Source organism: Hevea brasiliensis, chromosome 7 (genome assembly GCF_030052815.1).
Source record: "Hevea brasiliensis isolate MT/VB/25A 57/8 chromosome 7, ASM3005281v1, whole genome shotgun sequence".
Taxonomy (NCBI): Eukaryota; Viridiplantae; Streptophyta; class Magnoliopsida; order Malpighiales; family Euphorbiaceae; genus Hevea; species Hevea brasiliensis.
Window position 1 is genome coordinate 12,779,174 of NC_079499.1, and position 18,470 is coordinate 12,797,643.

Consider the following 18,470-nt stretch of genomic DNA (forward strand, 5'->3'; position numbering starts at 1 on the left):
TACCAAAAATGCTCATAAAATTTAAAATTTTGGGGTGTTACATTAAAAATTAATGATTTTAATTTTTGAAAGTTATTATATATAAATATACAATATAAATTGGATGAATTTGTAACTGAAAAATATTTTTAATATCTTATATTATTTATAAATTATTAAAAAATTTAATGCAACAAATTAAGTTATAAAGAAATTCATTCTCTACAAATATAATTTATATTATAACATAAGAAGTAATATAAGCATATTTTGAAAAGATAATATAAATTAAAAAAAAATTATAATCTCATTATAATTTAAACAATAACTGCTTATATGAATATAACATATGAGGCAAAGGGATCAAATGGATAGGTCAACAGTTTAGTTTAACCAGCGAGTCAGTTGTTCAATTAATTGATAATTAAAAATTAATTAAATATTATACATGTTAATATAAATAAATAAATTTAATTAATTAAATTATAATAATTTAAAACTAAAATTTCAACATTTATTAATTATTAAATTAAATTTATATAAATTTAATAATATTTTTAAATGTTATATAAAAGTATTTAATTTTAAATATTATTATTATTATTATTTTAATATTTATCAGCAGCAAATAAAGACTTTTTGAATTAATATTTATAGAATAAGAGATATTTTTTTTTAATTAATAAATATACAATTATCAAACTAGCTCAATTGGCTGTAATTTCAAATATTCTTTATGAGGTCTTAATTGAATCAATTAGATGATGCCAAATTACATCAGTTCATCGGTTTGAACAATCAATTTAATCAGATCAAATTCATTTCTTAATTTACTTTAACTATAAATTCAAGCTGTTTCAAGGTCTAATTCTCTGTTTCGACCCGAATTTAACAGCACTGGAATCACTCTTTTTCCACTACTGCAAGGACACAGAAACGGTTGGAGTGCTTGGCTAGATATATACTTCTCACTGTGTTTGGGAAGTTTTTTTTAGAGGGAAAGGAAAATAAAATGCGCAAATTTCTTATTTTTATTTTTATTATTTGAAAATAAAAAAGATGGAAAACAAAATATATTTATTTTTCTGGTTTGAAAAGAGATAAAGTAGGAAGAAAATAATTATATTTTCATGAAATTACCATTACAACTATCTCATATCTCTTTCTTATTTTCTCAGAGAAAATATTTAATTGAAAATAGAGATTCTACTCTTTCAATTTCTCCTCTTTTTTTAAATAAAAAAAATGAAAATTTTTTAAGGGGAAGCAAAATAAAGGGTAATAATAAAAAATTATATTTTTTCATATATTTGTAATTTTTTTTATTTTTATTTAAATGAAAAAATTAAAAAAAGGAAAAAATAAATTATTTTTCCTTATTTAAAAAGGAGAAATAAATTATTTTTCTTTATTTAAAAAGGAGAGAAAGTAAGAAGAGGAAACAAAATTATGATGAATTTATAATTTCAACTTATATATTTTAAAAGAATTTAAATAAAAAATTTATAATTTTAATATACATAATAAATTTTCCTTCTAAGTTTTTTTTTAAATTTTTTTTTCTAATTTATATAGAAAATAACAAGAACAAAATAAGGATAAAAATAACAAAAAAAATAAAAATTATTTTATTTTCTCCCTTTATTTTTCCCTCTTATAAATAAGAAAAAGTGTTATTCTCTCATTAATTAAAAGCACAAAATTACTTTAAAAAAAAACCCACAATTTTTAATATTATTACAAAAAATAATTTGCAAAAAATATTTTATTATTTTTATTATTTATTTTCACTCTAAAAAGAATTGTTTTAACTTTTTTACTGTAATTTTGATATACTAAAATCTATCTTCATCTCAAATCACATAATAGCACCATCAAATTTTCATCCATCATCATTGTTAAGTTCACACTCATTTAAAGTTTATTTGGGTGAGGTGAGAAAATAATAAATAATAAAAAGATATGAATCCATAAATAAAAAATAATATATATTCTTTTATATTTAAAAAGAAATGAACGAGAGGTAAATTTAAGAGGTGTAAAAATAAAAATATTTATAACTATCATCTTTCCCTCTTTACTCTTTCTTATATTCCAATTTGAAGTATAAAAAAAAATTAAGATAAATTTAAGAGATAAAAAATAATAAGATTTATCCTTACTTATTCTTATTCTCTATTAATTAATTTCTTCATAAATAAAAATAAAATAATTACTTATCATTTTTTACCTTTATTTATATCTCCTTCGTCTACTTCCAAACAGACCTAAATTAAGAGACTAGTAGATTGAGGAGGGAGAAATTAAAATGACATTCGAAAGGACACCATCTTCGTTAAGGCCAAATTGATGGAGAAATTGGCAGAAGAGGAAAACAAACAATGACAAAAAAAAAAGGAAAAGGGAAAGAATATGAAATCTTCAATAGCTTTGAAATCAACAGAGAGAGGCAGAGAATAATAGAGAGAGAACGAAAAATTAAAGAGAAAAAGAAAAATAAGAAGAATCTTTTATGGGCTTCCAAATCAGTCAAAAGAAAGAAAGTTAGGAACTTGTACCTCTTTTCTTTTGCAGCAGTTTTTGCAGAGAGGACTGTTGGGTGCCAAATCTACTTCTTCTTGCACCAATGGTTCTTCCAAATCATAAACAAGATTCATCCATCCTTGAGAAGTTGGGATATTCAAACTCTTTGAGCTAACTTCATGAAGAAGATATTAAGCAGATTCTTGCCATTCTGGTTAGCCTGATTCAGAGAGAGGATCGTCTGATTTGGCATTTTGATTCTCATCCTTCCCCGTGAATGCTGCCTTTTCCTGCTTGGGTTTCACCTCCAGAGAATGTGAATCAAATTAAATTGTGATGATGCAATAGATCGAAAAAAACAATTGAGGTAGCTATTGTGAGTGATCATCATGGAAGGATTCTGGACTGTAAGTGTAAACTATGGACCTCTGTTCAAGATCCGCTAATCTTAGAAAGTTTAGCCGTAAGAGAAGTCGCTATATTACCTGAAAAATATTCAAATTATTTAAATTTATATATTTTAATTAATAATTAAAATAAAAATTATTTTTTATTAATAATTTATATTTTAAAATTTTAATAATTTTATATATATATATATATATAAAGATTCGATAATAAATACTTCATATGAAAAACTCGAATTAACATTAATGTTATTTTTTAAACTTAAATTTATCTCAAATTTAATTATGTAATATCTAAATTTATTCTATTAAAATTTAATTGAATCTATTAACTATAAATATTTGATCCATTCACGTCTTTACTTGACTTCTCTCAACTCAAAAATTTAAACATAAAAAATTTACCCTTAATTTTAATTTATTTAAAAAAATGTTATTCCCTCTAAAATTATGAAAATTAAAATTTACCTACAAATTTTAGTGTATTTTTTTAAAATTAGTATTTACCCCTTCAATGTTTTTATATTTATGTAATTTTTTTTAAATACTTATTATATTATTTAATTTTTACATCTTAATATTTTATATTTTTATTTTAGTCCCTATATTTTTAACAAATTTTTATTTATTTTTTTATATTTATTTTTACCTCCTAAAAATGAGTTTCTTGTTCTGCTGTGTCTCCATATTAAGAATATAAAGTTAAATAAATAGTGTTAAATATTTTAAACAAGTTTTTAATGGATATAAGTTTATATTCATTTAAAATTCATTTAATACACCTTATTATTACGAAAAATTAATAATTGACGATTTACTAAATATAACTTATTTAATACAGTTTATTTAATACAGTTATTCATTTAATTTATATTTTTTTCTAAAAAATTCATTCAATTTATTATTAAAATTATAACTCTCTATAATCTTATTAACATCTTATTCAATAATATTAATTATTTTAATAATTATTAATTATTATATTAATAATTAATTATTAAATATAAAAATAATAATAAAATTTTATTGATTTAATTAAAATATATTTTTTTAATTTTTTAAAAATATGAGAAATAATTTTTTGTGAATTAATTTTAAATTTTTATAAATAAATATAAATATTATATTATTAAATAATATAAATAAAAAATAATATTTTTATTTTAATTAAAATATTATTTTAAAAATTATTACGGAGCAATGTAAATATAAATTTACAAGATCAGTTCAATTAGTCTCAATCGGAATTCTACGTGTCTTGGACCACCAATGTTATGGTGCCACCTCATCATTCTCTCAAAACACCCATCAATATCATTTCGACATATGCAATTTTGTCTATTGATTTGGCTTTCAATTGTGTCAGTAACCGTAGCAGAGTGAATCTCTCTCTCTCTCTCTATTCTTTGGCTGCCGCTGTGAAATAATTACCTATTAAGGGGTCCCACTTAAAATATTTCCGACAGTTTCTGAGATTTCTTGGCCCAAAATTAACTCAACTGGACAGAAACACCCTTCTTTAGATTTTTAATTTTTTTTTCTTTTATTTATTTTGTTACTATAAATAAATAATTTCTTGCTTCTGTAATTTTGTATTTGGACGATTTTAGCCTCGTTATTGGCGTAAGGGTTTAGTTTACAGGCAATATGGGGACCATATTTGTTGTTGGAATTACAGCTCGCATTTCGTCTATTTTTCAATCACGATTTGCCACGTGGCAACCTCCTAAACCCAAAATATGCTGAATATTCACACTTTAGTTAAAAAATAAAAATATCTTATGCTCACCTTAAATTTTTAAAATGCCTTATAATATATTTTAAATTTTATAAATATAGTATGATATAATTTAATTTTTATAAAATAAAATTAAGATATATTTTAAACTCTAATTAATAGACTGTAATATTAATAGACTAATCCCTTGTTTAAATGTGTGAAAAATAAAAATAGGGAAAATAACATAGGAAAAATAAAAAGGAATTGACACTTTTTTTTTATTTGAAAAAAAGTGAAAAATAAAGAGAGAAAATAAAATAAATATTGTAATCCCTTTTTTAAAATATGTGAAATTAAATAGTAAATTTATCACAACTTTCTTTCCCCTTCTTATTTTCAACTATTTCTAAACGATGAAAAATAATTTTATTTTATCTCTATCACTTTTATTTTTCTTCTATTCAAACAAAAGAGAGAAAATAATAAAAAAAAATATTATTTATTTTTTTCTCTTTATTTTCTTTTTTTCCTAAAAAGTCATCCAAACAGAGTATAAGAGTATCTTAATTTTATTTTATCAGAATTAAAGATATATTATGAAATATTTATGCAAGTCATGATAGATAAAAAAATAAATATTGAAGGGGTCAAATTTGAAATAATGGGTTTTTAAACAAATATAATATTACACATTTTTAATGAAAACAAATATGTTGCATTAAGAACCGACATTATAATTTTAAAATTTGTTAAATATATTTATTTATTACCAATTTTATATAAAAAATTATCAATATTATATAAAAATGTGTAATATTTTGTTGAAAAGGGATGCAATATTACATTAAAAAAAATATAATCTCTCATGTTAGCAATATAATATTAATAATACATAATCATATTTAATGAATTATAACGAGTGCAATATTACGTTTATTAAAAAAAATCATTTAAATAATTATATAATTAATAAAAATTTATAAATTGCACTTCTATTAAATTTATTTATATTTTATAATTTATATATCTTTTTAATTTTAAATAATTTAAAAAATAAAAAAGGCACATATTAACATATTTGGTCTAAACTCAATCTAACACCTAAAATGTTAAAGTTCAAAAAACCTAATATAAAGATATCAAAATACAAAATAAGACAAAAGAAACTCGAAGGTTTTTTTTTTATTATTTCCCATTATACTTTTTTTATTTCTTAATATATTAATATTTTTATTTTTGGATATTCTAAATAAATATTCACACTTATTATTATTATTATTATTATTATTATTATTATTATTATTATTATTATTCAGTTTTAAAATATTTTTAATGTGAATTTTATAAATTTATTATTATTACTATTAAGTTTAATTAAAAAAAATTGAGGGACTAAGCGTCACATATAAATCTTTAATTCTAATTAGAAAAAAAGTATTTATATTTATTCAATAAAAGGTAAATGGGCAAGCCCTTGCATCCATCGTTGACGCTTTTAAAAGTTTAAAGTATTATAATATTTATTTAATAAAATTTAAGAGTAAATTTATATATTTCATCTTTAAAATTTAATTTTTTCTCTATGACATGAATATTATTCATTGGGAAATGTTTATGTGGTATATATATATATATGAAAATAATTTATTACACAATAGAAGAGAGATTATCGTTCATAAAATCAAAAAGAATAATGATATTAAAATAAGTATCTATTTGGCATTGAAATTATAATGCCAAAACTGATTTGCAAGAAAAAAAAAAGTATCATTTTAAAAAAGAATATTTTATTATTTTTAGTAATCTTTTAATTGAAAATTATTAAATTTAAATTATTTTTAATATTTTTTAATCAATAGATTTAATATATATATATATATATATATATATATATATATATATATATATATATATAAATAACAGTTTCAATAATAATGCTAAACATGTTCTAACTCTTAAAATTAAAAAAAGATGTTTGAGTATATTGAATTCAAGTTCAATTCCATCAATGAATCAATGAAAATATGAAACTAAAAGTTTAAAATTGAATAAAAATTTAATTAATATATTATCAAATAAATATTAATTATATATTTTGAAATTAATAGTCTTTAAATATATATAATTGTATAAAGGAGAGGGAACATTAGTTTGTCCAAATTATTTTCATTTTTAAAATTAATTATAATTATGTTTTTACTATTTAAATTACTTTTAAAGTTTATATAAATTTAAATATTCTTAATTTTAGAGTTCATATAAATTTAAAATTCTTAATCTCATTTATACTTAACTTTAATTAAATATAAAATTTTATAAAAATTAATTAAATAAAAAAAATTAATAAATAAAAAATATTATTAATCTACTATTATCTATAAAAATATAAAAAAATATATTTACAGTGATAAATAAGTAATTTGTCACCAATAATACATATTAGGACAGCTAATTCATATGCATTAGGCGCTTTTACTATATAGCGACAAAACTATGCATCGTTAATATTTTAGTAATTAGTGTAACATATTCGTTGCTAATTTTTTAGCAATAGAAAATTTATGCTAAAACTTTTATAAGGCTAGTTCTATGATATTTTTTATGTTGTCACTAATAATTTTTAGTGACGAAATATTTATTATTAAATATCTAATAATTTTATTTTTAATATTATAATAATTAATATAAATTAAAATTTTAATAATAAATTTACTTATAGTAAAAAAAATATTATAATTAATTAATTGATTAAAAGTTACTTAATTGATTAAAAAACTATCATTAATTAATTAATTTCATAATTATAATTATATAAGTATTATTAATTGATTAAAAATAACTTAATTTATTTTAATAAAATTAATAAATATATATACATATTTAATTAAATAAAAAATTTAATATTAATTTACATATTAAAATCAAGAATTTAAATTTTTAATCGAATTAAAATAGATGAATCATATTATTAGCCATAAATTTATAACTTATTTTTAATTATTTATATTATAAATCTTAAAAAATTTATTTTTATATATAAATAAATAAATTTTATTTACTTTATTTTTATTAAGAATAAAAATAAATAATTTCTTGCTACTGTAATTTTGTATTTGGACGATTTTAGCCTCGTGATTAGCGTAGGGGTTTAGTTTAAAGGTGTTGCTAAATTGAAGGAAGTGTTTTGGGGACCATATTTGTTGTTGGAATTGGAACTATTGCGGCTCGCATTTCTTCTATTTTTCAATCACGATTTGCCACGTGGTAACCTCCTAAACATGAAATATGCTGAATATTCACGCCTGAATTTAAAAAAATATTGCACATTTTTTAAGAAAGAAAAAAATATGTTGCATTAAGAATCGACATTGTAATTTTTAAAATTTATTAAATATATTTATTTATTATTAATTTTTCATAAGAAATTATTAATATTACATAAAAATATATATTATTATATTGAAAAGGGTGCAAATCACATAAAAAATTTCTTATATTATCGATATAATATTAATAATAAATAATTATATTTAATGAATTTTAGTGAGTTTAATATTATACTTATTAGAAAAGTCATTTAAATAATTATAAAATTAATAAAAACTTATAAATTACACTTCTATCAAATAATAATCCATATTCATTTATATTTTATAATTTATACATTTTATTAATTTTAAATAATCAGAAAAAGTAAAAAAGAAAAGCACCTATAACATATTCAGTCCAAACTCAATCTAACACATAAAATGTTAAAGTTAAAAAAAAAAATCTAATATAAAGATATCAAAATACAAAATAAGACATAAGAAATTTGCAAGTTATTTTTTTTTATTTCCCATTATACTTTCTTATTTTTTAATATATTAATATTTTTATTTTTTAATATATTAATATTTTTATTTTTGGGTATTCTAAATAAATATTCACACTTTGTAAGACTTAATTATTATTATTATTATTATTATTATTATTATTATTATTATTCACTTTTAAAATATTTTTAATGTGAATTTCATAAATTTATTATTATTATAATTATTAAGTTTAATTTTTTTTTAGAAAAATGAGGGACTAAGCATCACATATAAATCTTTAATTCTAATTAGATTAAAAAGTACTTATATGTATTCAATAAAAAAAAAAAAAGCCAGGCCCCACTCATTACCATGCGTCCACCTCTAACAAGAATTGAGGTTTTTCATGACACATTTTAAAAATTTAAAGTTTCGCGATATTTTTTTAATAAAATTTAGGAGTGAATTTATGTGTTCCATCTAAAAAATTTGATTTTTTCTCTATGACATGAATATTATTCATTGGGATATATATATATATATATATATATATACACCTTTATTTTGTGATGAGTACGTGCATTGAGGCTGTGAGAAACCTAATAATAAAAAATTATATAACTATAAGATATAATTAGAGGCATAAAACTGAATTATTAATTCTGTGGCATGATCTTGAAAAAATAATAATAATATGTTTTTTTGGGAAGTGAATTTAATTAAATTTAAATAAAATTTTATTTTGTTTAAATTTAATATGGATAGCATTTAAATGTACCCAATTAAGTTTAATTGGACTCAATGGGCCTAAGAAAGCCTAGTTAGGAATTTTAAATAGGATCCATTTAATTTATTTTTTGAAAATTAAAATAAGAAAATATATTTTTCTCCATCCCTCTCCCTATAGTTTGGCGACTTCATTGGGGACTAAATGGATAGTTACTCTAACATGTTTCTATTAGTCCAATATTATTCCTCTGTTAAACTTTTTGCATTGCACTATACTATCACATGGATCACCCTTACCCTTTTAGCCCTGTTAGTACTAGCCAAGGAGACCATGGTTCTACTCGAGCTATGACGAATTGGTGAATGCTAGCACCCCATGCCTGTACCTTCAAGTATATAAAAGAGCCATAGCTCCGGCCGTTGTACTTAATGGATAAGCTCTTGCATGGGTAACCCTTTTCCTATCCAATGAAGCCCATGCACCATAGATTTCAACCCTAGGTAGCCCATAGATTTTTGTTGTGCTGGATTTATAACCTTACTGTTCAAACCATAAGTTCTAGTGGTAGTTGAGATGAACCTAGGCCTATGCATAAACCCAATGTATGTATAGGCCCAAGCCCATTTCAAAACCCGTGTTAAGCAAGAGGATGCTTACTTATGGTTACACTTTAAGGATATAAATCCTTTGTTTGTGAGGGAAGGATAGTCCTGGACCACCCCTTGTTGGTGTGTCCAGTGTACCGTAGCCTAGGATAGAATTTTTTCCTACCTTGCACGTGAGAGTTGAAGGTATAAGGGGGCGAAGATTTAGTTTTGGAGATGTTCTTTTAGGTTTTGATTCAGTTTGGTTTGATTTTAGTTCGATTTATATGATTTGGTTTTGGTCCAGTTCTGGTTCTATTGGTATGGTTCGATTTTGGTTTTGTAAAAGTAAAGGCAAAAAAAAAGAAAAAAAAAAGAAAAAAAATGGTCTATTCATACATTGTATTCATGTACATAGCATGCTTAGGTTAACCCTTAGAACCTATTTTCTTGAGCAAACATAGCCTTAAAACACACCAAAGAGACTTCCAATCCGGTCACTTGGGTTAGGGAAGGGAAGAGACTAATAAGGATTTCACTTGCACTATTTAAGATGGAAGAAACTATGGGCGTGCTTGATGAAATATTGAATGCCAATATGTTTCAGCTAGAAGAGAAAATTGTGGTCAACTTTTGAGAAGAGGCCCTGAGGTAGGTCAATTAAGTGGCATTAAAGTTATTGAGGTTCAAATTGTGTTTTGCACACCAAGGAGACTTTCCCAATTCAACCAACCCTTATCCAAAGTTCTCGAGCGTCTCAAAGCTTAAGACCTCTCGCAGCTCTTAGCACCTAGACTACTACCAAATTCACTATCACCTAGCTATGATATCAATCAATATTGCCAGTTCTACCAAACCCATGGTCATGACATCGATTGATGCTTCCAACTTAAGCATGATATCTAAGACCTAATTGATGCTAAAGAGATAACCGACCCAGAAAACCGATCAAACACCCACACCAGCCCTATGCCTAATCAAATTTTCCACTTCCACCAGGTCTCTACAAGATCTCCATCACCCTAAATAACCCTGACAGAATTATTGACTTTATCCAACCCATCCAAAAGCCCAATGAACCTCAGTCTATAATGGTTGTTGACATTTGTGATAATATTAGCTATGATGAGGGTCCTTTAGATGTTTGGACTAATTCTGATAAAAATGTAGTTGCATTACAAGTAGATGGTTTAATTCCACCAATATTTGGTTTTTAAGTTGCTGGGATATATGAAAACTAGATGGATCTGAAAGTGGCTACTATAATGAAGGGGATGAAGTTTTTTCCTAGCATGAGCCTAGGAAAACATATAGATGGTCTGGTGACTTTTCTTGAGATGAAAGGGCAGATCATGAGGTGTGGTTTGGGCTGTGAGCCAACTGAAGAGGAAAAAGAGCCAAAGCCTCTTAAGTTCTTGAAAGAGGGGGGCAATTACCTGGACCTATGATTAGGGGTTACTACATGTGAAAGAGCTAGAGCAGAAAATCAACACCATTAATCTAAGGACTACATGGAAAGCTAAGCATCTAAAGCTACACCCCTAAGTTTGAGTCTATCTTTTGTAATGCTCGTAGTAGTGATACTGATGTTTCCATTACTGATGCACTTGATGAAGATTTTGGGGAAAAATTAATAATATGACTAGTCCTTTTGCTTATTTGTTTGATGTTTATTCTAATGGGCATATGCATGGCATTCATAATCATTTAGAATCAATTTCTATTAATGCATCAAAATCGATCTCTATTAATTTGGGTACACCAAATAATCCTAAAGACATTAAGTTAGTTGAAGATTTAACCCAGAAAGAAAGAGATAAATTTATAGCCTTGTTAACAAAGTACCAAGAAGCACATGCCTCGAGCTTAAAATCAGATGGCCAATTCCCAAGCCACGCTGGTGTCCCCATGGGAAAAGAGTGATCAAAAGTTGACTTAGATAGTTATCCTAATGAGGAGTAAAATTTCATACCATGAAGGATTAATAGTAGCTCATGTGGACCTAGAGGGAGAAGGAAAATGGTATGTAGACATAAGGAGGTATCTGGAAGTAAGAGAATACTCACAATAAGCCAATAAAAGAGATAGAGCAATAATTTATAGATTAGCCACTCAACTTACTTTAGCTGGGGGGCAATTCTATAAACTCCTATGTGTAATGGAAAAATAGGCTGAGCAAATAATAAAAGAAGTATATGCAGGAATGTGTGGTCCCCATATGAATGGAAAGGTTCTAGTTGGAAAAAGATAATCGAAACATATAAGGATTGGCCTAAAAAAAAAAAACTCCCTTATGTTCTTTAAGGTTATTGTAGTATTGCAAGGACATCCACGAGGGCAACCCCATTCTCTTTAGTGTATGGGACTAAAGCAATGTTATCCATTAAGCAAGAGGATAGATCCTTAAGAGCAATGCTAAAAGCTAAGATCTTGAAAAATGAGTAGGCCCAGAAGAGATATGAAGAACTAGCTTTGATTAATGAAAAGAGGATGTGAGCCTTATATCATATGCAGGCTTATCGGAGGAAGATAACCAGGGCCTTTAACAAGAAGGTAAAGCCAAGAAAGATTAAATAGCGAGACATGGTTTTGAAATAAGCTTGGCTCGTCCCTTTTGATCTAAGAGGAAAGTTTAAGCCAAATTGGGATGGTCCATACATAGTCAAAAAGATCTTGCCAGAAAGGTGCTATAAGAATATCAGACCTGGATGGGAATGAATTTCAAGAACTAGTAGATTTAGACAGGCTCAAATGGTAGTTTGTGTGAGATAGGCTCACTAGATTGAAAACCTATAAAAGGTGGTCTAGGCAAAAGTAAGGGTCAAAGGAAAAAAAAAAAAGATAAAGAAAAGAAAAAAAAAAGAAGAAAAAAAATACTAGATTGAAAACCTACTAAAGGCGATCTAGGTAAAAGGAGAGATGAGAGAATATTTGGATGGAAAACCTGAAAAGGCCATTCAGCAGGTTATAAAACTTATTTCTAACTTTGGAAGATTGAAAATTTGGCAAAACTAAATGTAAGAGGGAGTAATGGTGTACTTGAATAAATAAAGAAGTTTTTATTGCATTAACCAGAAATAGTTTTTATTTAATTATGATTGCAAATGTTTGTGTCTTGAGGGACACATCAAATGATTAAGTAATTGAACTGCATTATTTTGATTTAGTCTATGTCTTGTTAGCATGACAGAATAGGTGCTTGATATGAATGCCTTGGTGATTATCTAATTTCAAGAAAAAGAAAAAGAAAAAGAAGAAGAAAAAAGAGAGCTCGCTAAGTGGAAAACTTGAAAGGGCAGCTTAGGCAAAAGTTAGAGCAAGCCCACTGAAATGAAAACCCAAAAGGGCATTTTAAGCAAAAGTTAGGGCACGGAGAATGGAGTTCATGAAAGAGAAATGAGTCATGGCAGAAATCATGAGGGCAGAGAAGAAAAAGAAAAATCAGAGGGAAATTGTATTGTGACCTTAAGGAAGTCTTTTTTTCATGAACAGCAAAAAGGGGTCCCCCAAAAGACTAAGTTTTCTTAGAATTTCTAGCAAAATCAGCTTGCCCATGATAGAAAGTAGCATACAAGAAGCACAAAAATCAAAAAAAGAGCTTTGAGACCCAGTCATCCCAATTTTTTCAAATCATGAAATAGATATTTTTGGTAAGTCCTTAGACGTTGTTTAGGATGCACGACATAGTTGTGTGAGGCGAAGAAGAAAACACATCAACATGTTACTTGTAGGTGTATAAGGCATAGAAGAATATGTATCAACAGAGTTTCAAGTGTCGAACTACGAGGGGGTCTGATTTTTTCTCAGGATAGCGAGGGGGATACATAGGTAGTTTAGGACCGTGGTCCTAAATACAAACCCACAATATTTCATGACAAATATTTTTTGATAAATCCTTAGACGTTATTTAGGGCATATTGCATAGTTGTGTAAGGCGTAGAAGAACATACATCAACATGTCACCTGTAGGTGTGTAAGACGTAGAAGAACATGCATCACCACAGTTTCAAGTGTTAAACTATGAGGGGGTCTGATTCTTCCTCAGGATAGCGAGGGGGATACGTAGGCAGTTTAGGACTGTGGTCCTAAATACGAACCCACAACATTTAAAGATAGATATTTTTGGTAAGTCCTTAGACGTTGTTTAGGGCACATGGCATAGTTGTGTAAGGCGTAGAAGAACACGCATCAACATGTCACCTGTAGGTGTGTAAGGTATAGAAGAACATGCATCACTACAGTTTCAAGTGTCGAACTACGAGTGGGTTTGATTATTCCTCAGGATAGCGAGGGGGATACGTAGGTAGTTTAGGACCACGATCCTAAATACGAACCCATAACATTTCATGACAGATTTTTTGAGTAAGTCCTTAGACGTTATTTAGGGCATATGGCATAGTTGTGTAAGGCGTAGAAGAGAATGCATCAACATGTCACCTGTAGGTGTATAAGGCATAGAAAAACATGCATCACCTCAGTTTCAAGTGTCGAACTATGAGTGAGTCTAATTCTTCCTCAGGATAGCGAGGGGGATAAGTAGGTAGTTTAGGACCGCGGTCCTAAATACGAATCCACAACATTTCAAATCACATAGTTGCCATTGTTATTATACCGTAGCTAGTCTCATGACGCAGAGTGTATCGACAGAGCAAGATGCACTAAATTTTCACATGACACAGTTATCACTGTTATGAGACCTGTAACACCGCTCACCCGACTACAGTGTAGCCGAGCAAAGTGTGCTACATTCGGTACTGGAGCACCCTATCTTATCTTACTTTATTCCTTTAATCATTTTCAAGTTACTATCTTTTAATATCAATTGTTTTTCGAAGGAGAAACTAATGGAGTTTCCCCTATTTTATTAACGTTTGACATATTTTACTATTCATCTTCTTGAAATTTTCAATAATATTTTAAAATAAAAATTTCATCAATAATTCTCATAATCATCTCATCATTTCATGTATCATCATTTCTGATAGTGTCCATACATTTCGATTCTTATTCATTACCATGCATATTCATTCATGCTCATTTCATATATCAAAAATTTCAAATTTCCATTAATTACATAATTTACAATTTACATAATACACAAATTAATTACAATTTCATAATTTATATTTCAACATGATAACTAATTATAAATACATAAAATAACTTTTGTGAGCCTATCTACATGCATTGCTGAGGAGGTGATAACTTGAACACTTTTGACGATCTGGACTCCAAAAATCTCAGTCAAAGTACCTGCGCGAGGAAACAAATCCATCGCGCTAAGCATTGCTGCTTAGTGGTGCAATAATATAACAAGAAAATAATATATACAAATTAAGAAAAAAAATAGAGCATAATTTAAGTATTTAGGAATCAATTTAATTTACTATGATGTTTCTAGTATTATCTATCTTATATGCTAATTTGTTCCTCTTTGGAAGTACTGAGTTTATACAGTAATAATATTCGATATATAGATTAATTCTAGGAGTAATGTATTTTCGGTTTCTAAAATTCTAAAAATTTCATTTACTACTACTTGATTCAATTATGTTTCCATTGCTAATCTTTTTTTTTTTTTTCATTTCATTCAATACTTTCTAATATTTTTAATTACTAATGTTCTTAAATAATTTAAATAATTTACATTGCCCAGGTAACCTATGACAGGCTGACTAAACTGGATAACGGATTGTTGGCACTGGACACCGCGGTGCCTCGGGCCGTCATACCATGGTACTCAGAACGTCAACCACGTATGCAGTCAGTATGACTAAAAAGCCATGATAATATATAATCGGGCATAAAAGACATGAATACGGGCATAAAAGCCATGATTACGGGCATAAAGCCATGAATACAGACATGAAGCCTTTCACAGTACTGCTAAAATAATACCCTATTGGCATGCCAATCTATCCAATCTGACACACGTGTCTAGGCAATACATGGGCATATAGTACCATTAAGAGTTTATATGTTTCATCATTTCATTATATTTTTCATTTATATATTTTATAGCATTCTAATTTTGTTTATAATGGAAACATAATTTCCAAATTCATATTTCTAGGTAATTTATGCATTCATTGTAATATTCATACTAATTACAATTCACATTCATTTAATCTCATGTACCATTCACATTCAAAACATCTTTCCTTTCTCTCTTAATGGGAACCTAAATCCCAAATGACACTTTTATCACATTTATTCATTCAACAATCTATTCATGTAAAGTACATTTTATACTTCAAGTTGTATTGCTAATATATTATGAACTCCATTGGTGTTGGGAGTATAAGTCTCAACAATTCATCTAGGTTAATTTCATTTCATATTCAAGTGGTATCACTCATGTTTTATTAAACCTACTAGTAATGGGAATACAAATCTTAATTATATATTCACATAATTTAAATGTTCATTAAGTCATTTCGGTAAATTACTATTTCTATTCCAAGTAATCCATGAACATTTTATGGATTCCAAATTTCATACCTTAATTTCCTCTACCAATTTAGTTATTACACTTTGTGTCTTTGTATTACTATTCACATTACTATTCACTCAAATTATTAACTTTTTAATACATAATAAATTTATTGAACCTAAGTTCACCAAGATACCACATTTTGCATTTTATTTTTGTTGGTATTGATTTCCAATACCATTTCAAAGCATATCTTATGTTATTCAAAATTTTCAGATTTCATACCCTAGGTTTACTGTTCCATTGGTCATTTGTACAGTAGGAATTTGATAAAATTGTCTTCATGAAATTTGTTCCTTATTGTGTCTAGTTATATTTATTTTTTTGAATCATTCCATTTGGAGTTTTGTAGCTCAAGTTATGGCCTAAATACCATAACTGGCCGGATTGGACAGAATCCAGAATTCTGGGCAAAACTGGTTCTAGCAGATTTGGTAACCTAAGTTTAGTTGGCAATTTGAATTGGTTAGGTTCAGAATTTGAGTTTGTGTTCTTCATTAAAGTTGTAGGGCTATGTCTCAGCTTTCTTCTGATAAAATTTCAGGTCAATTGGACCTTTCTACACTGAGTTATGACTAAATGAATAAACACTGTTCATTTAATCATTTTGCCCAGGCATAATGCAAGTCACCCAGATTAGGGCAATTTTTAGGTCAACTTGGTTTGGTTTTCTAGGCAGGGTTTCTTCACTAAAGTTGTATCATTATGTGTCTAGTTTCATGTCTAATTGGTCTTGCACCAATTGAACCTATGCAAATCCATTTATTGCTGCCCAAACCTACTGGATTCACAACCAGTCCTGTAGGTCACCAAGGGCAGCATGCCTAAGCTCAACTCTAACATCCTTACTCACTTCAATTCCTCCTTACACACATTCAAATGGTCACTAATTGACCATTACAAGGTTAATATACTATTTCATGAGCAAACCCTAATTTTTTTTCATAAACCCTAATTTCCAAGTGTCCATTTCATGCTATCATGCCATCTAACACATCCAACACACATAATCCAACATCTAACTCAAGTTTCTCATCACAAACCTCTTCTGAACAATTCAAGTCATACAAATCAACAAATCTCATCCTTCTCCCATGGCTGCAAATTTTCATACACACTTCAATATAATTGTTTTGTTCAAATTTTCAACAAACTCTCATTTAATTAGTCTTCTTAACAAGGATTAAAAAGAGAGGAAAGTAAGTATAGGCACTAACCTTTTCGAGCTTCACTTAACCTTGATTAAACCTCCCTAATCTCTTCTTCTTTGGCTGCCAATAGCTTTTTCTAGGTAAAAGATTAAATTTTTGTGAAGGGACTTGGCAATTTTGGTAAACAAATGGAGAGGAAATTCAAGCTTTTAAGCTTGAAAATGGTGGAATCTCTTCTCTTTCTCTCTCTCTCTCTCTCTCTCTCTCTCTCTCTCTCTCTCTCTCTCTCTCTCAATGTTTTTGGCTGCCCAAAGGTTGAAGATGTAGATTGTTTGTCAATTGTTGGTCTCTTTTATCTCTTTTAATGAGTTTAACAAATTGTGATTGGTGGAGGAAATTTAAATGACATCATATGATGTCATAATTAGCATTTTCTTTCATTTTCTTTTCTTCTCTTATCTACTCATTTCCAATTTAATTTTTAGCCATATTTATTCATATTTTAGATCATAATAATTATTTACTTAACTGGACAAGTCGGCAAAAAATCATCTTTGAAAACGAAATGACCAAAATGCCTTTCGTTTGGCTTAACAGACTAAAATTGTCTGTACCGATTAAAAAATTTTTCTAAACATTTTCTTGGCATTCTAATGCCATATAAACCTCAATAACTCTTCTCTGGAGTCTCAAAAATTATTTTATAAATTTTCCTCTGGGTTTAGGGCTCCTAGTTGCGAGAACCGCAACTTTCCATTGGGTTAACCATCGCTAGGGGCCCGGCTCATTTAACTTGATTGTATTTTATTTCTAAAATTTTTCCTTAATTTTTCTTACACTTATTTGAGTCATTTATGACTCCTCAATCTAGTGTAAATATTTTTCCAGATGTTTTAGCTGTCCAGACCGACACCGGTCACCAGAACAGTAGAATGTGCAGAATTACTACAGTTAGGGTGTTACAATTCTTCCCCTCTAACAAAAATTTCGTCCTCGAAATTTATTGGGTGTAGGTCTCTGAGATAATTCCTTTACCTTTCTATTGCTCCCTCTGTCTACTTCTTTTATATATATATATGGTACTAT